The sequence below is a fragment of the Phyllopteryx taeniolatus genome, chromosome 15, assembly GCF_024500385.1.
Source record: "Phyllopteryx taeniolatus isolate TA_2022b chromosome 15, UOR_Ptae_1.2, whole genome shotgun sequence".
Lineage (NCBI taxonomy): Eukaryota > Metazoa > Chordata > Actinopteri > Syngnathiformes > Syngnathidae > Phyllopteryx > Phyllopteryx taeniolatus.
Window position 1 is genome coordinate 23,149,409 of NC_084516.1, and position 20,000 is coordinate 23,169,408.

The window sequence follows — 20,000 nt, forward strand, 5'->3', positions numbered from 1 at the left end:
CATTGAGATGCGACACAGGGCAAAGGTAGAGGTGGCAAAGGCAAAACAAGAGGCATATGATGACATGTATGGCAGGTTGGACACTAAAGAAGGAGAAAAGGATCTGTACAGGCTGGCCAGACAGAGGGATAGAGATGGGAAGGATGTGCAGCAGGTTAGGGTGATTAAGAATAGAGATGGAAATATGTTGACTGGTGCCAGCTTAGTGCTAGCTAGATGGAAAGAATACTTCGAGGAGTTGATGAATGAGGAACATGATAGAGAAGGGAGAGTAGAAGAGGCAAGTGTGGTGGACCAAGAAGTGGCAATGATTAGTAAGGGGGAAGTTAGAAAGGCATTAAAGAGAATGAAAAATGGAAAGGCAGTTGGTCCTGATGACATTCCTGTGGAGGTATGGAAGCATCTAGGAGAGGTGGCTGTGGAGTTTTTGACCATCTTGTTCAATAGAATTCTAGTGCGTGAGAAGATGCCTGAGGAATGGAGGAAAAGTGTACTGGTGCCCATTTTTAAGAACAAAGGTGATGTGCAGAGCTGTGGCAACTATAGAGGAATAAAGTTGATGAGCCACACAATGAAGTTATGGGAAAGAGTAGTGGAGGCTAGACTCAGGACAGAAGTGAGTATTTCCGAGCAACAGTATGGTTTCATGCCTAGAAAGAATACCACAGATGCTTTATTTGCCTTGAGGATGTTGATGGAAAAGTACAGAGAAGGTCAGAAGGAGCTACATTGTGTCTTTGTAGATCTAGAGAAAGCCTATGACAGAGTACCCAGAGAGGAACTGTGGTACTGCATGCGGAAGTCTGGAGTGGCAGAGAAGTATGTTAGAATAATACAGGACATGTACGAGGGCAGCAGAACAGCGGTGAGGTGTGCTGTAGGTGTGACAGAAGAATTTAAGGTGGACGTGGGACTGCATCAGGGATCAGAATCAGAATCAGAATCAGAATCAGAATCAGAATCAGAATCATCTTTATTTGCCAAGTCCAAAACACACAAGGAATTTGTCTCCGGTAGTTGGAGCCGCTCTAGTACAACAGACAGTCAATTTACAGAACACTTTGGAGACATAAAGACATTGACAAAAAACAACAACAAACAACAATTGTGCAAAAAGATGCAGAGTCCTCAGTTCGAATGGCTAATATCGCAATAGTGCGGTGCAATGACCATTGTGCAAAGGGCACTGAGACTTCAAGGAGTGTATGCGGTTTAAAGTGACGAGTAGTGCGATAATCTGGGACAATGGTTGTGCAAATGTTACAGATACTCCTCAATCAGTGTGCAAATGGAGCAGATGCTACTCTGGCATGAGTGGCCACTATATGCAAATAGTGCAGCACGGCGAGACAACTACAGTGAGTGCACGAGTAATACATAATACAGAAATGTGACAACGAACTCAAGTCAAAAAATTGCCAGCTTGTTGTAATGGAATTGTAAATTAGCTGTTTAAGAAGTTGCTTGCAAGAGGGAAGAAGCTGTTGGAATGTCTACTAGTTCTAGTTTGCATTGATCGGTAGCGCCCACCTGAGGGAAGGAGCTGGAAGAGCTGGTGACCGGGGTGGGGAGGGTCCGAGAGGATTTTGCACGCCCTTGTCTTAGTTCTGGCACCGTGCAAGTCCTCAAGGGTGGGTAGGGGGGTACCGACAATCCTTTCAGCAGTTTTGATTGTCCGTTGCAGTCGGAGTTTGTCCTTTTTTGTAGCAGCACCAAACCAGACTGTGATGGAAGAACACAGGACTGATTCGATGACCGCTGTGTAGAACTGTCTCAGCAGCTCCGGTGGCAGGCCATGCTTTCTCAGAAGCCGCAGGAAGTACATCCTCTGCTGGGCCTTTTTGAGGACGGAGTTGATGTTGGTCGCCCACTTCAGGTCCTGGGAGATTGTAATTCCCAGGAACTTGAAGGTCTCGACGGTTGACACAAGGCAGCTGGACAACGTGAGGGGCAGCTGTGGCGAAGGATGCCTCCTGAAGTCCACGATCATCTCTACAGTCTTGAGCGTGTTCAGCTCCAGGTTGTGTCGGCCGCACCACAGTTCCAGCCGCTCCGCTTCCTGTCGATATGCAGACTCGTCACCGTCCTTGATGAGGCCGATGACAGTGGTGTCATCTGTCATCTGAGCCCCTTCCTTTTTGCAGTGTTGATGGATAGGCTGACAGATGAGGTTAGACTGGAATCCCCGTGGACCATGATGTTTGCAGATGACATTGTGATCTGCAGTGAAAGCAGGGAGCAGCTGGAGGAACAGTTAGCAAGATGGAGGCATGCACTGGAAAGAAGAGGAATGAAGATTAGCCGAAGTAAAACAGAATATATGTGCATGAATGAGAGGGGTGGTGGGGGAAGAATGAGGCTACAGGGAGAAGAGATAGCAAGGGTAGAGGACTTTAAATACTTGGGGTCAACCGTCCAGAGCAATGGTGAGTGTGGTCAGGAAGTGAAGAAACGGGTCCAAGCAGGTTGGAACGGGTGGAGGAAGGTGTCAGGTGTGTTATGTGACAGAAGAGTCTCTGCTAGGATGAAGGGCAAAGTTTATAAAACACTGGTGAGGCCAGCCATGATGTATGGATTAGAGACAGTGGCACTGAAGAGACAACAGGAAGCAGAGCTGGAGGTGGCGGAAATGAAGATGTTGAGGTTCGCTCTCGGAGTGACCAGGTTGGATAAAATTAGAAATGAGCTCATCAGAGGGACAGCCGAGGTTCGATGTTTTGGAGACAAAGTTAGAGAGAGCAGACTTCAATGGTTTGGACACATCCGGAGGAGAAATAGTGAGTATATTGGTAGAAGGATGATGAGGATGGAGCTGCCAGGCAAGAGAGCTAGAGGAAGACCAAAGAGAAGGTTGATGGATGTCGTGAGGGAAGACATGATGGCAGTTGGTGTTCGAGAGGAGGATGCAGGAGATAGGCTCTCATGGAAAAGGATGACGCGCTGTGGCGACCCCTAACGGGACAAGCCGAAAGGAAAAGAAGAAGAAGTAGTTACATATCATCATATATCATTAATATCCTGTGGTGATTTAGTAAATTTGCCATTTGAATCTTGGAAATGTCTAATTCGTGTTTTTTTTTTGTTACGTTGAAGTTGGTTTGCAATAAATTTTCCTGATTTATTATTGTGCTCAAAATTAGTGTATCTTAGCTGTTGTAGTAGGAACACTGTTCTTTTTGATAATATACAATCTAGTTGTTTAGCATTAAAAAGTTGGTTCCTAAGTAGGTCTGTCGGATGCATTGCATATTCCTATTCCTATATTGCATGAGTTGTTTGATTTTTATCTCCAATTCGCTTCAAATTTTTGTTCTTGTTTTTTTTCTTGTAGGAAGAGTATGAAATGATAGATAAATCCTATGTGAACATACAGTAGTATTGTGCCAAACTATTTTACCTTTCCGACGAAATACCTCCTTAACCTATTCCAACCCCAATTCCAATGAAGTTGGGACGTTGTGTTAAACATAATTAAAAACAGAATACAATGATTTGCAAATCATGTTCAACCTATAATTAATTGAATACACTAGAAATACAAGATATTTAATGTTCAAACTGATAAACTTGATTGTTTTTAGCAAATAATCATTAACTTTGAATTTTATGGCTGCAACACGTTCCAAAAAAGCTGGGACAGGGGGCAAAAAAGACTGAGAAAGTTGAGGAATGCTCATTAAACACCTGTTTGGAACATCCCACAGGTGAACAGGCTAATTGGGAACAGGTGGGTGCCATGATTGGGTATGAAAGGAGCTTTCCTGAATTGCTCAGTCATTCACAATCAAAGATGGGGCGAGGTTCACCGCTTTGTGGACAAGTGCGTAAGAAAATAGTCGAACAGTTTAAGGACGATGTTCCTCAACATACAATTGCAAGGAATTTAGGAATTTCATCATCTCCGGTCCATAATATAATCAAAAGTTTCTGAGAATCTGGAGAAATCATTGCGTGTAAGCGGTAAGGCCGAAAACCAACATTGAATGCCCGTGTCCTTCGATCGCTCAGGCTGTACTGCATCAAAAACTGACATCAATGTGTAAAGGATCTCATCACATGGGCTCAGGAACACTTGTCAGTAAATACAGTTTGGCGCTACATCCGTAAGTGCAAATTGAAACTCTACTATGCAAAGCAAAAGCCATTTATCAACAACACCCAGAAACGCCGCCGACTTCTCTGGGCCCCAGCTCATCTAAGATGGACTGATGAAAAGTGGAAAAGTGTTCTGTGGTCCGACGAGTCCACATTTCATATTGTTTTTGGAAAACACGTGGACGTCGTGTCCTCCGGGCCAAAGAGGAAACGAGCCATCCGGACTGTTATGGACGCAATGTTCAAAAGTCAGCATCTGTGATGGTATGGGGCTGTGTTCGTGCCAATGGCATGGGTAACTTACACATCTGTGAAGGCAGCATTAATGCTGAAAGGTACATAAAGGTTTTGGAGAAACATATGCTGCCATCCAAGCGGCGTCTTTTTCATGGACGCCCCTGCTTATTTCAGCAAGACAATGCCAAACCACATTCTGCATGCGTTACAACAGCGTGGCTTTGTAGTAAAAGAGTGCAGGTACTAGACTGGCCTGCCTGCAGTCCAGACCTGTCTCCCATTGAAAATGTGTGACGCATTATGAAGCGTAAAATACGACAACGGAGACCCCGGACTGTTGAACAGCTGAAGCTGTACATCAAGCAAGAATGGGAAAGAATTCCACCTACAAAGCTTCAACAATTAGTGTCCTCAGTTCGCAAACGTTTATTGAATGTTGTTAAAAGAAAAGGTGATGTAACATATTGGTAAACAAGACCCTGTCCCAGCATTTTTTGAACGTGTTGCAGCCATACAATTCCAAGTTAATGATTATTTGCTAAAAACAATCAAGTTTATCAGTTTGAACATTAAATATCTTGTCTTTGGAGTGTATTCAATTAAATATAGGTTGAACGCCTGTGTGGAGTTTGCATTTTCTCCCCGTGTCTGCGTGGGTTTTCTCCGGGTACTCCGGTTTCCTCCCACATCCCAAAAACATGCATGGGTGATTGATTGAAAACTCTAAATTGCCCGTAGGTGTGAATGTGAGAGCGAATGGTCGTTTGTTTGTATGTGCCCTGCTTTTGGTTGGCAATCTATCCAGGGTGTAAACCGCCTCTCGCCCAGAGTCAGCTGGGATAGGGTCCAGAACTCTCGCAACCCTAGTGAGGATAAGCGGTATGGAAAATGGATCGATGGATAATCTTTGATGTCCTTTTATCAGGTTTGCAAGATAATTCGGGCTGAAAATGCCCCGAATGTCTTTTTTTTTCAAGCAATTCTTGTTGACAGTTGAGAAGGCTGGATTTCTCATTAATATGCGACATGTAAATATGCTTTGCTCTGATTGGATCTTCTCAATGTAAATCTGGAAAACAACTTCGCTCTGGCCCTGCGATTGGCTGGCGACCAGTTCAGGGTGTACCCCGCCTCTAGTCCGAAGTCAGCTGGGATAGACTCCAGCATGCCCACAACCCTAGTGAGGATAAGCGGTTCGGAAGATGAATGCATAAATAAATGAACTTCTCTCTCGGCCACTGTTGCTATCTCGGCAGAAAAGTGTAGCGTATATTGGTTTTGGATAAAGATGTAATTAATTTGGAAAAAGATACGGTGGAAGATAAACGCTTGCGTTTACTTCCGGTTTAGTTCAACATATGTTACAATCAAACTATTTTTGTCTCAAAAAGGGGCACCACGTCTCTTTTTATATGTATAAAATTTAGGAAAAGTGACGAAAAACTTCAATCTCAGTAATTTAGAAGGCTGCTACACGAATGAAATAGTTCTCGATTACAGCGGTTTTACTATTAAACTCAAACACACACAAAGCACGACAGGAAGTGGAATTTCATAGAAAGTTAAAATCTAAAAGGGAAAACTCCAGGAAACAATACAGGAAGATGATGATGATGGTTAGGGCCACTAAATTAAGGTCTGTAGCAGACTCGGAATGTGCAAACAGGGGTTTTGGCGTCTTAGCATTGGTAATGTCAATTGCCTGAGTTCCTTCAAATTTAATTTGTTCAAGCATTTCAGGGTCAAATTCGAATTTGTGCTATTTGAAAAACTTAGAAATCTATATTTGGCTGTCGTAACTGCCGGACGGCAGGTGGATCCGAGTGACATCCTCAATATGCAAAGTGGCATCTTTGAGGGTATCGCTGATTGGGCGAGTGACAAGAAAGGCTCTTTCTCGGAACTCAGGATTGACATGCAGACCTGCAGCTCTTGTAAGGAAAAACCCCAGATGGGCCGGATTAGTGGGGCCTGTCAGGGCCGTAGACCGAATAATTTTAATTAAGCCGAGGGGTCCCAAATGTGGGAGAATTTTATCCATTGCTAATTTGTCTAGAGTGGGAGCAGTTTCACGTAGCCTGTCGTTCATCAAAATGTTAGCAATCTGTGTGTGAGCATAAACCGTGAGGAGCACAGACAACAGCATGGTTATGATCTGTTTATTTTGGTTTCGGCCTACACAGCGTTGAGAACTAAAATGGCTACTCGTAGCGTGTTGCTTAGCGACTAGGAACTGGTTACTTTGTTAGGCTTGCGTTGTCATGTGGTTTGGGCCGGAATATCCCAAAGTTGTGTCTCGATAGTAGTAAGGCTACAAGCTTCACCGGTGGGGGTGCTGTGGATGTGCTTTATTTTGGTCGTTATGTTGTCGGTGTGCGGCAGAGCAGTGCGTTCTGTTTTTGTCGGTGCCTTGGTTGAGCAGCTGTGTTAACGGCCTTTGTGTATTCCTTGGCGTCGCGAGGATGCTGTCACGTAGGTTGGACCGGCTTGACCGATCCGGTCTCACTGTGTCGACCATCCTTCATTACGTGCATGGTGCATCGTGGGCGGATGCTTGTGTGACCCCCCTTTCGCTACGTGGGGCCACGAACAGCTGTGAAGTGAGTTTCACAGAGGCGCAAAAACAAAAGCCCACAATAATGCAAATGAGCAGGTACAAAACTGAGGAGAAACCAAAGTTAAGCTTGTGCAGGGCGCAGGAAGGAATAATTGAAAGAGGGGCATCCAAGGCGAGCCACAGAAAGATTAAACGAAAAGCAGGCAACATCGACATCACGAACAATGCAGAAGAGAAAAGAAAGGCTGGGACCCAGCACAGAAGGAAGCGCAAGTCACAAATGGTTACTGCAGATGCGCCAGAAGAGTCGGGTCCAATGCGGTGCTGTGGAGACAACCGGGTGGGCAGTGTGGGTGAAATGGCACTGAGGTGCACTTTGCAAGGTCCAGAGAAGAAGTGCACGGGAAGGCCGAGGCCTTTAAGGAGAGACAAAACCCACATGTAATTTGTTGTCACAGCAACTAATGTGTATGCGTCGTTTTTTTTGTTTTTTGCATTACATTCCATTTTCTGAGCCACTTATCCTCACAAGAGTCACGGGAGTGCTATCCCAGCTATCATCGGGCAGGAGGCGGGGTACACCCTGAACTGGTTGCCAGCCAATCACAGGGCACTTACAAACAAACAACCATTCGCACTCACATTCACACCTACGGGCAATTTAAAGTTGTAAATTAAGCTACCATGCATGTTTTTGGGATGCGGGAGGAAACCGGAGTGCCCGGAGAAAACCCACTCTGGCACAGGGAGAACATGCAAACTCCACACAGGTGGGGCCGGGAATTGAACCCCGGTCCTCAGAACTGTGAGGCAGACGCTCTAACCAGTCCTCCACCGTTTCACCGTGTATGCGTCGTGAAGGGAGCAAAATTATTTGGCGGCCACTGAACAAGCGGGCCAGCTAAGTGGAAAAGTCACAATGAAGGTTAGCGCAGTAGCTGAATAGGTGCCTCAATGATTAGGGACAGGGCCCACAATATGCGACTCAGAAGGCACAATTCTGCTTCTCACCAAGGGATACTGTGGTCTCAAAAGGTTGAAGGAAGGGCGAGTGTCCTGAGAGCGACCACTGGTGGACATTGTCAGCATTACCGGTGTGGACTCCCCTTTTGTAAAGATGTCATCCGGCTGCGGTTTTGGTAGAGGCGACGGCTCACGTAGGCTCAGGGCATAGCAATGGGTGGTCTCTCTAGTGCGTTTTCGCCTTGGCATGGGTCTCCGCACCTGTGAGTAAATCCCGCACCTAGTATAGTCAATTAATGGCATGAAACGACTTAGCAGATCTTATCCAATAAGCAAAGGTACTGACTCAACAAGTGACACGAACACCGGACATACCATCGTATATAGCCCAATTGTCCAACGCAACGACACGAGCGAGTTTAACTGGGTGTTCACTAAGGCAAAAGGACTAACTGTCATTTTGCAGTGTTGGAGATCGAGCGTCTGACCCTCCTAATTTGTCATGCAGTAAGTCAAACACGTTCTCGGACATGACCGTGATGTCTGCTGCAGTGTCCACGATTGCATCATATTGGAACGTACGTTCAAGTGTGGTTGTCAAGTAAAATTTTTCCGTGTTCTTGAAGGTGAGATTACCAAGAAGACGCCAAAATGGCTGCTTGTCTCTTTTATTTGGTAAGTCATTCCGTGACTGTTGAATCAGAATCATCTTTATTTGCCAAGTATGTCCAAAAAACACACAAAGAATTTGTCTCCGGTAATTGGAGCCGCTCTAGTATGACAACAGACAGTCAATTGACAGAGAACACTTTTGATACATAAAGACCTTGCCACAGGAAGATTGGTTTGGCACGAGTCAGAAAAATCAAAATCACAGTGCAGGGGTTCAGTCTCTGCATATGAGTTAAGACTTCCAGCCAGAAAAGTAGAGAGGATGTGCAGGGAAGTGGAGCAAGACAGGAAGGCTCTCACTTACTGAGTATGAGTTACTCAAGAGCGTCAATCCATGGGAGGGGATGGCAGAAAATATGGTCAAACAGGCAGGGTTTGTCCAGAACTAAGGAAACAAGCAGTGTGGCAAACAAACCACAGTGCAGCGGGCAGGAGACTACAATATCAGTCCAAGAAAAGTGATGCTCGATGGAGAGTGTCTGGTGGCTTGGCCTGCACCCACGGGGTCCGGAACCCACAGCCTGAAGATGGAACGTGGGTCCCCCTTCCCATGTGCTCACCATCTGTAGGACGAGCCAAGGGGGTCGGGTGCGTAGAGAGCTGGGTGCCTGCCGAAGATGGGGACCTTGGCGGTCCGACCCCGGCTACAGAAGCTGGCTCTAGGGATGTGGAAGGTCACCTTTCTAGCAGGAGAAGAAGCCAAAGCTGGTGTGCGAGGTTCAGAAGTTGCGACTAGTGGGGCTCGCCTCACCATAAAACATGGGCTCTGGTACCAGTCTTCTTGAGAGGGGTTGGACTCTCTTCCATTATGGAGTTCCCCATGGTGAGAGGCTTTGAGCAGGTGTTGCCTTAATTATTGCCCTCTAGCTTGGCATCTGTACTTTGGGGTACACTCCAGTAGATGAGAGGGTAGCCTCTCTGCCTTTGAGTGTGGAATGGGTCCTAAAAAAAAAACAATAGAAGGGACTTTTCGTCAAATTCTTGACACGTTATATTTTGAAAGGTTTATGACTTTGACCTTTGACCTTTAGGGTGTGTGTTTTGATCACATGACATCATTACGACTTCCTAAACCGGTCATAAAACAATAAAAACGGTACTTCAAAGGGTCACGAGCAGCCACCAGCCACTTCAAAGGGTTATAAAAACCGTGACGGGATGGAGGTCACACGAACATGTTGTGACATGTCAGGACAGGAAGCAAGGGGGCTGACATAAGGGTCAGTTGGAGGAGTTATAAGCTTTCAGCAAAAACTGTGGCTCCATCATGAGGTCAGACAGGGACATCACGTATGTCACGTAGTATAATTAACGCATTCTTGTAAAACAATAAACTGTTATAGAGTAAAGTCACACGGGGTCATTCCAGAACATGTCAGGGCAGGTCAGGAAACACGAAGGGTTTTGCACCCCCGTGTGTGTGGAACCCTCGTGTGTGTGCTACTCGCCAAGCGCTATCAGAGAACTGCAGGACAGAGCGCATGCTGTGACAATGCGAGAGATTGTGTGATCGCCGAAGACGAAAACACGCATGCTGTGACAATGCAAGAGATTGCGTGATCTCCGAAGACGAAAACATGGTGGCGCGTCTTGCATAGAGCCGGAAAAAGCAGATACTTCGTTGTACAAGACAACATTTTCCTTTCTCAGCACCGTTTTTTCGCTTCATTCTTTTCTCTTTTCCTACACCAGCTTTGCTAACAGCAGTAACTCACAGAGACCCACTTGAGATTCTCATAGCCACGTCAACGCCAACTCGTCTATCATGGAGAATCCCAGCTGCCGCGCTTTCTGAAGAGAAAAAGCACAGATTTGTCGATTTCAACAGACGATTTACTTGACTCGATAGAGACACAGGCCAGTGTCCTCCTCTCAATCGACAAGAAATTGTTAATTACACGCGAACAAGAGATCATAGCAACAGGTCAAGGAGATAATATTAGATAATGCTGCGTTCCGATAAAACATGATGTCAATCTCAGTGGAATTACAAACTCTCAGATTGGAATATATAATCATGAAAGAAACCATGCTGGAGATTCAATCACGAAGCATGCGCACAAATCTCATTTTCTCGTGCATTCTAGAAAACGCACCGTAAAACCACGAGGCGCAGATTAAAAAGTTAATAATGTCTGCGGTCAAGACACAGCAAGATACAGTCCACAAGATTATCTTTTACCCTGTTCATCGATTTGGAGGCCCCCGTCCAGGAAACCGACCACGTCCCATCATTGCAAAGTTTGAACACTTTCAACTATTGTTGTTCGGTTCGCAAAGGTTTCATTCATAAGAACGAATCTTTTTAGTGAACGAACTGAACCAAATCAGTTTAGGAAATGATTCGTTCTTTCAGCTTGGCCGCCGGGAGGCGAGAACGAGTCGACTGGGAGCGGAAACGGAACTGTTGAAGTGTTCTGAATCTTCGGCGAATGACCAACAGCCAGCGTGCAGGCGGGGGTGGGACTTCATTAAACGTACTGCCATGTGATTTCCGATTTGCCAGCGTTGTCGCTCACGTCGGCGAATGACCAATGACCAGCCAGCGTCAGGCAGCGCCGTGCAGGCAGGGGAGGGACTTAAGTGAACTGAGTGATTCGTTCAGTGAACTGGTGTACTGGTGTACTGAGGAACTGAAGGGTGATTCGTTCAGTGAACTGATGTACTGAGGAACTGAAAAACTGAAGAGTGATTCGTTCAGGGGAGGGACTTAAGTGAACTAAGTGATTCGTTCAGTAAACTGTTGTACAGCTGTACTGATGAACTGAAGAGTGATTCTTTCAGTTAACTGGTGTACTGAGGAACTGAATAACTGAAGAGTGATTCGTTTAGGGAAGGGACTTAAGTGAACTGAATGATTCGTTTAGTGAACTGAGGAACTGAAAAACTGAAGAGTGATTCGTTCAGGGGAGGGACTTAAGTGAACTAAGTGATTCGTTCAGTAAACTGTTGTACAGGTGTACTGATGAACTGAAGAGTGATTCGTTCAGTTAACTGGTGTACTGAGGAACTGAATAACTGAAGGGTGATTTGTTTAGGGAAGGGACTTAAGTGAACTGAGTGATTCGTTTAGTGAACTGAGGAACTGGAGAACTGAAGAGTGATTAGTTCGTTCAACTGTTTTGTTTGTGATCCGCTGAGGAGTGATGTACTAGTACGATGAGTGAATAATTTCGCAAGGAGCGGCGTACTACTCCGTGAACGTACTCATGAGTGATTTTAACCGCAAGTCCTGACATCCTCGCAGGGATAGCTTTCACTAGCAGCTTAAAGCTAACGGCTATTTCTTGAGTCAGTCAAGCACACATATTTAAAATAAATGTAAATTAATAATAAATGTATATACATACGCATACGTATCATTCCCTCTGTGTCTTTTTTTCACAGTCTCTGTGATTATTAAAGCTTTTTATTTCACAATAATATTAATAATACATTAAACTTATATAGCGCTTCTCAAGACACTCAAAGATCCTTTCCACTAATCAGATGACAATAACAGTAATGTGAGTGAGCAGAAAACCCGGCTGGCGGGGGCTGGTGTCAGCAACGCTGTCCACCGCGGTGGAATGCCGAAAAGTCACGCCGGCTGGCGAGAGCCTTGCTGGACGTCAGGGGACGCGGAAGGACGGTTGGTAGCTGGGCTCACTGCACGCATGTTCACGACTCACAACCGAAGCTGGGTGTTCGAGAGCTTCCTGGGAGATAGGCGATAATTTAGCCGAAGTTTTTTTAATTTTTATTTTTTTAATTTTTTTTTTAAATCTCCTCGCCTTTCCGAGTTTACATGACAACAACAACCCATAGTCCTTCGGTGAACGTGTTGAGTGAATGTGAACCTCAGGGATGGATCATTAACTGAATGAGGAAGCACTTGAATGATTTTTGAATTATTTTGTGAAAAAGAACTGAACGATTCGGTGAACGAATCTTCTTAATGAACTGATTTGCGTGATTCAGTACACTCAAAAGAACTCATATGCCCATCACTACTTCCAACAAAAAATTTTCATGAAATCAAAAAGTTGTGAGCTCAAAGGTACATTGTTTGGAATGAACAACCAGTTTCCCACGGAAATCAACGAGAGGCGTAAAATCTTGTACCCCTTGATGAAGAACCACCGTAAGAAAGGCAAACGAGCGTGGCTGTTGTCGACAAGCTATGGTCAATTGTTTCGTGATGCCAACATCATGTCCTAGCTCTTCTAAATAAGAACTTCTGATCTGTTGTCGTTATTAATTGTCAAAATCTTATTGTATTTCGCTTCATTTTTTTCCATTTTTGCTTAGACAAACAAAAGAAAGGAATCACGCATTGGCACCAGAATTAATTCTTACTCCTTTCTGTCTGTTTTCCTGCTCTGGTTGTTCCCATACACGCTAAACACACAATTCTCACATAACTCTCCTTGTGCACTACAAACAACTACCATATGTTTGTTTGCTACCCTTTCATGTACCCTGGCTTTGCTGTACTTATTTATATATCATCCTTATCACCCTCTCTAAATAACACAATACCATAAAATTTCCTGAAAATTGTCAAAAAACAACAACAAAGAATACATAGTACCCAGTCTATTTAAAATTACTATACACACACCCATTAAATGTCACACTTAACTTTTGTGTCATGCAATGTCAATGGCATTCGATCACAGGCAAAGAAAAATGAAGATTATATCACAAAATTTAAAACAGAGCTCCTCCTATTACAAGAAACTCACCTTACTGAATCAGAACAAAAATGGCTCAACGACTGTAATTTCACTCAGGCTATCTCTACTTTTTATAACAGCAGACAAAGAGGAGTCTCAATACCAGTTAATAAAAGACTACTTTTTACAATAAATAGTACAGTAGCGGATCCAGTAGGCCAATACATAATTATACAGGCTACAATATTTAACAAGCTTCACACAATTGTCAATGTATACGCTCCTAATAAAGGTGACCCAGCCTTTTTTCACATGCTATTTTCACACTTGCTTAACTTGTTAGCCAATTCTACAATTATCATGGGGGGCGACTTTAAACTTACGCTAAATCCCCTTATAGATATCTCAAATCAACCACAATATGCCAATATATTAGAGCAGTATATGGACGACTAGACTTGTTGACATATGGAGGCTAAAAAAAAAACATTCAAAAAGCGAATACACATTTTTCTAGTTGGTTCACCGCTCTGTGAAACAATAGACTTTTTCTTTCAAACAATTCATCAGCTCAAAGCATTACCTTCAAAAGACATCCAATCATCATCAGTGATCACACACCAATTTCTCTCTACCTAAAAATTTTGTCAAATCTGGGACCTCCACCAACATGGCGCATTAACACGTCCCTATTGAAAGACCCGGACTTTAATTCATTTGTGAAGAAAGAATGGGATGATTTTTTTGAAATTCAATGACTCCCCAACCATATCCCCATCACTGCTGTGAAACCGGGAAATCTGTAATGAGAGGTCGAATCATGTCATACTCTTTGTTGAAGAAAAAACAAGAACTAAAATTTGAAAATTCAATTGAGGAAAAAAAAAAACAATTATGCAATTAATCAGACAGATACGCTTAGAAACCAACTTCAAAAGGCAAAACATCAATTAGATGTCATCTTATCAAAATGAACAGAATATCTAAAACAACAGTTAAGATATACTAAGTTTGAGTACAATAATAAATCAGGCAAATTTCTTGCGAACTTCAGTGCAATAAAGACAAATCATTAATTACAGCTTTTCAAGATTCAAGGTCAATGTGCTTTGATTGTCAATTGTTCAATATGCGTAACACATACAAAGTATTGAAATTACGATACTCAAGGGCCTGCGGTGCTACAAAGACAGTACAAATAATAATATAAAAAGCTAAATAAAACTATGGTATATACAGTATAAAATTTATTAATTGATGTGCAAATATCAAAAATGTGCAACATAGTCAAGGTCAGAGAACCAAGGCAAATAAGACATAAATTAAATGACAAAACCCCAATGCTGCTAAAGTGGCTGGTGTGACCCTGAGTCTGGTGTGTGTGTGTGTGTGTGCGCGTGTGCGTGTGTGTGTGTGTGCGCGCCTGCGTGCGTGTGCATGTATGTGTGACGTCAGAGTTCAGGTGGGCAGAGGACAGAAGATGTAGAGGGGGCAGAGCGGAGAGTTCAGATTCCTGACAGCCTGAAACTAAACCGTCTTTGAGTCGACTATTCCTGGCCCGCAGACTCCACAGTCTCCTCCCTGATGCCAGCAGACTGAAGAGGCCCCGACCACCTTACGGCCACAGCTCCGGTCGGCCGCCTCAGCAATGGAGGTGCGGAACATGGTCCACTCGGACTCGATGTCCCCCGCCTCCTCCGGAACATGAGCAAAGTTCTGTCAGCGGTGAGGGATGCCGTCAAGCTGAAGAAGGACTCCTATCGGGCCTTTTTGGCCTGTGTGAATCCTGAGGCAGCTGATGGGTACCGGCTGGCCAAGCGGAATGCAGCTTTGGTGGTCACTGAAGTAAAAATTCGGGCATGGGAGGAGTTCGGTGAGGCCATGGAGAAAGACTTCCGGACGGCTTCGAGGAAATTCTGGTCCACCATCCGGTGTCTCAGGAGGGGGAAGCAGTGCACCATCAACACAGTGTGTAGTGGGGATGGGGCGCTGCTGACCTCGACTCGGGACATTGTGAGTCGGTGGGGAAGACCTCCTCAATTCCACCGACACGCCTTCCCATGAGGGAGCAGAGTCTAGGTTCTCTGAGGCGGGCTCTCCTATCTCTGGGGTTGAGGTCACAGAGGTGGTTAAAAAGCTCCTTGGTGGCAAGGCTGTGGATGAGATTTGCCCGGAGTTCCTCAAGGCTTTGGATGTTGTAGGGCTGTCCTGGTTAACACGCCTCTGCAACATCGCATGGACATTGGGGACAGTGCCTCTGGATTGGCAGACTGGGGTGGTGGTCCCCCTTTTTAAGAAGGGGGACCAGAGGGTGTTTTCCAACTACAGGGGAATCACACACCTCAGCCTCCCTGGTAAGGTCTATTCAGGGGTGCTGGAGAGGAGGGTCCGTCGGGAAGTTGAATCTCAGATTCAGGAGGAGCAGTGTGGTTTTCGTCCTGGCCATGGAGAAGTGGACCAGCTCTACACTCTTGGCAGGGTCCTCGAGGGTGCATGGGAGTTCGCCCAACCAGTCTGTCTTCGCCCAACATGTGTTTTGTGGACTTGGAGAAGGCGTTCGACCGTTTCCCTCGGGGGGTCCCGTGGGGGGTGCTTCGGGAGTATGGGGTACCGAACCCCCTGATACGGGCTGTTCTGTCCCTGTACGACCAGAGTCAGAGTTTGGTCCGCATATCCGGCAGTAAGTCGGACTCGTTTCCGGTGAGGGTTGGACTCCGCCCAGGCTGCCCTTTGTCACCGATTCTGTTCATAACTTTTATGGACAGAATTTCTAGGCGCAGCCGAGGCGTAGAGGGGGTCCGGTTTGGTGGCCTCATTATTGCATCTCTGCTTTTTGCAGATTATGTGGTTCTGTTGGCTGCATCAAGCCGTGACCTCCAACTCTCACTGGAGCAGTTCACAGCTGAGTGTGAAGCGGCTGGGATGAGAATCAGCACCTCCAAATCTGAGACCATGTTCCTCAGTCGGAAAAGGGTGGCGTGCCCTCTCCAAGTCGGGGATGAGATCCTGCCGCAAGTGTAGGAGTTCAAGTATCTTGGCGTCTTGTTCACGAGTGAGGGAAGACTGGAACGGGAGATCGACAGGTGGATCGGTGCAGCGTCTGTAGTGATGCAGACTTTGTATCGGTTCGTTGTGGTAAAGAAGGAGCTTAGCCGAAATGCGAAGCTTTAGATTTATCGATTGATCTACGTTCCTACCCTCACCTATGGTCACGAGCTGTGGGTTGTGACTGAAAGAACAAGATCCCGGATACCAGCGGCAGAAATGAGTTTCCTCTGCAGGGTGTCCGGGCTCTCTCTTAGAAATAGGGTGAGAAGCTCGGTCATCCGGGAGGATCTCAGAGTAGAGCCGCTGCTCCTCCACATCGAGAGGAGCCAGATGAGATGGCTGTGGCATCTGATTCGGATGCCTCCCGGACGCCTCCCTGGTGAGGTGTTCCGGGCACGTGCCACCGGGAGGAGACCCTGGGGATGACCCAGGACACGCTGGAGAGACTACATCCTTCGGCTGGCCTGGGAACGCCACGGGATCCCCCTGGAAGAGCTGGATGAAGTGGCTGGGAAGAGGGAAGTCTGGGCGTCCCTGCTAAAGCTACTGCCCCCGCGATGGATGGATGGATGGACGATCTTCTGAGGGAATTGTAATTATAAAGCGGTCTGAATTTGACACCCCTCTTTGAGACTAAACGATGGAGCTGATGATTAAACTGGAGTTAGACTATTTCTGATCCTTAAAGCACCTTTTTTACACATCACATGAAAACTATTGATGAATGAAGAAAACAAAGATCTTTTTACCATGTCAACGACTGAAGGAGAAGCGATCTCAGAGTCATAGGTAAATGCGATAATGGAGGGGAGCAGAGGTCATATGATAAGTCATATGATGAGAATATTCCCTTAGGCGTAACTGCTTGATGTGTTAAGACATTTCCCCTGTAAATACAGCCATTGATCTATTGTGAATTTATGATTATGTGTTACTATCAATAAAATTGTAAAGATCATAATAAAACGCAGTAGCAATGATGTATGCTATGGATCAGGAGCTGTCCTTATAAACTTACAAGCCTATAGAAATGTGTACTCAACAGTAAAAGTACATGGTTGACAACTAAAATTTAGATTTTTCTCGAAGTTTGTTAGTTCAATACAGCATTAAAAAACTAAAAACAGCATTTACCAACAAAAATGGAGTAGCTTGATAAAACATTTTTTTTAAATTTATATTTTTCTTAAACAACACCCAAACAAACACTTCTGTGTTTTATTTTTAATTGTGCGGTTCTTTAAGGTAAAAATACACTTACATGATGGTGAATGTATACGGCAGAGCAGACTATTAACCCAGACTTAAAAAAATATTTTGTTGTGTATATGCGATAATAAAATCGAAGTCGAACTCAAAGAAGAAGAAGAAGAGGGGGAAAGCGGGTTCTTCGGCAGAAAGAGAAGAGGAAAACACAGAGCCTAGAACTGAATGTGGGGACTTTGAATGTTGGGACTATGACAGGAAAATCTCGGGAGTTGGTTGACATGATGATTAGGAGAAAGGTTGATATATTGTGTGTCCAGGAGACCAGGTGGAAAGGCAGTAAGGCTAGAAGTTTAGGGGCAGGGTTTAAATTATTTTACCATGGTGTAGATGGGAAGAGAAATGGAGTCGGGGTTATTTTAAAAGAAGAGTTGGCTAAGAATGTCTTGGAGGTGAAAAGAGTATCAGATCGAGTGATGAGGCTGAAATTTGAAATTGAGGGTGTTATGTGTAATGTGATTAGTGGCTATGCCCCACAGGTAGGATGTGACCTAGAGGTGAAAGAGAAATTCTGGAAGGAGCTAGATGATGTAGTTCTGAGCATCCCAGACAGAGAGAGAGTCGTAATTGGTGGAGATTGTAATGGACATGTTGGTGAAGGTAATAGGGGTGATGAAGAAGTGATGGGAAAGTACGGCATCCAGGAAAGGAACTTGGAGGGACAGATCGTGGTAGACTTTGCAACAAGGATGCAAATGGCTGTAGTGAACACTTTTTTCCAGAAGAGGCACGAACATAGGGTGACCTACAAGAGCGGAGGTAGAAGCACACAGGTGGATTACTTCTTGTGCAGACGATGTAATCTGAAGGAGGTTACCAACTGTAAGGTAGTGGTAGGGGAGAGTGTGGCTAGACAGCATAGGATGGTGGTGTGTAAGATGACTCTGGTGGTGGGGAGGAAAATTAGGAAGACAAAGGCAGAGAAGAGAACCATGTGGTGGAAGCTGAGACAGGATGAGTGTTGTGCAGCTTTTCGGGAAGAGGTGATACAGGCTCTCGGTGGACGGGAAGAGCTTCCAGAAGACTGGACCACTGCAGCCAAGGTGATCAGAGAAGCAGGCAGGAGATTACTTGGTGTATCTTCTGGCAGGAAAGGAGAGAAGGAGACTTGGTGGTGGAACCTCACAGTACAGGAAATCATACAAGGAAAACGGTTTTTCTAAGAAGAAGTGGGACACCGAGAGGACCGAGGAGAGGCGAAAGGAATACATTGAGATGCGACACAGGGCAAAGGTAGAGGTGGCAAAGGCAAAACAAGAGGCATATGATGACATGTATGGCAGGTTGGACACTAAAGAAGGAGAAAAGGATCTATACAGGCTGGCCAGACAGAGGGATAGAGATGGGAAGGATGTGCAGCAGGTTAGGGTGATTAAGGATAGAGATGGAAATATGTTGACTGGTGCCAGCAGTGTGCTAGGTAGATGGAAAGAATACTTCGAGGAGTTGATGAATGAGGAAAATGATAGAGAAGGGAGAGTAGAAGAGGCAAGTGTGGTGGACCAGGAAGTGGCAATGATTAGTAAGGGGGAAGTTAGAAAGGCATTAAAGAGAATGAAAAATGGAAAGGCAGTTGGTCCTGATGACATTCCTGTGGAGCTATGGAAGCATCTAGGAGAGGTGGCTGTGGAGGTTTTGACCAGCTTGTTCAATAGAATTCTAGTGCGTGAGAAGATGCCTGAGGAATGGAGGAAAAGTGTACTGGTGCCCATTTTTAAGAACAAAGGTGATGTGCAGAGCTGTGGCAACTATAGAGGAATAAAGTTGATGAGCCACACAATGAAGTTATGGGAAAGAGTAGTGGAGGCTAGACTCAGGACAGAAGTGAGTATTTGCGAGCAACAGTATGGTTTCATGCCTAGAAAGAATACCACAGATGCATTATTTGCCTTGAGGATGTTGATGGAAAAGTACAGAGAAGGTCAGAAGGAGCTACATTGTGTCTTTGTAGATCTAGAGAAAGCCTATGACAGAGTACCCAGAGAGGAACTGTTGTACTGCATGCGGAAGTCTGGAGTGGCAGAGAAGTATGTTAGAATAATACAGGACATGTACGAGGGCAGCAGAACAGCGGTGAGGTGTGCTGTCGGTGTGACAGAAGAATTTAAGGTGGACGTGGGACTGCATCAGGGATCAGCCCTGAGCCCCTTCCTTTTTGCAGTGGTGATGGATAGGCTGACAGATGAGGTTAGACTGGAATCCCCGTGGACCATGATGTTTGCAGATGACATTGTGATCTGCAGTGAAAGCAGGGAGCAGCTGGAGGAACAGTTAGAAAGATGGAGGCATGCACTGGAAAGAAGAGGAATGAAGATTAGCCGAAGTAAAACAGAATATATGTGCATGAATGAGAGGGGTGGTGGGGGAAGAATGAGGCTACAGGGAGAAGAGATGGCAAGGGTAGAGGACTTTAAATACTTGGGGTCAACCGTCCAGAGCAATGGTGAGTGTGGTCAGGAAGTGAAGAAACGGGTCCAAGCAGGTTGGAACGGGTGGAGGAAGGT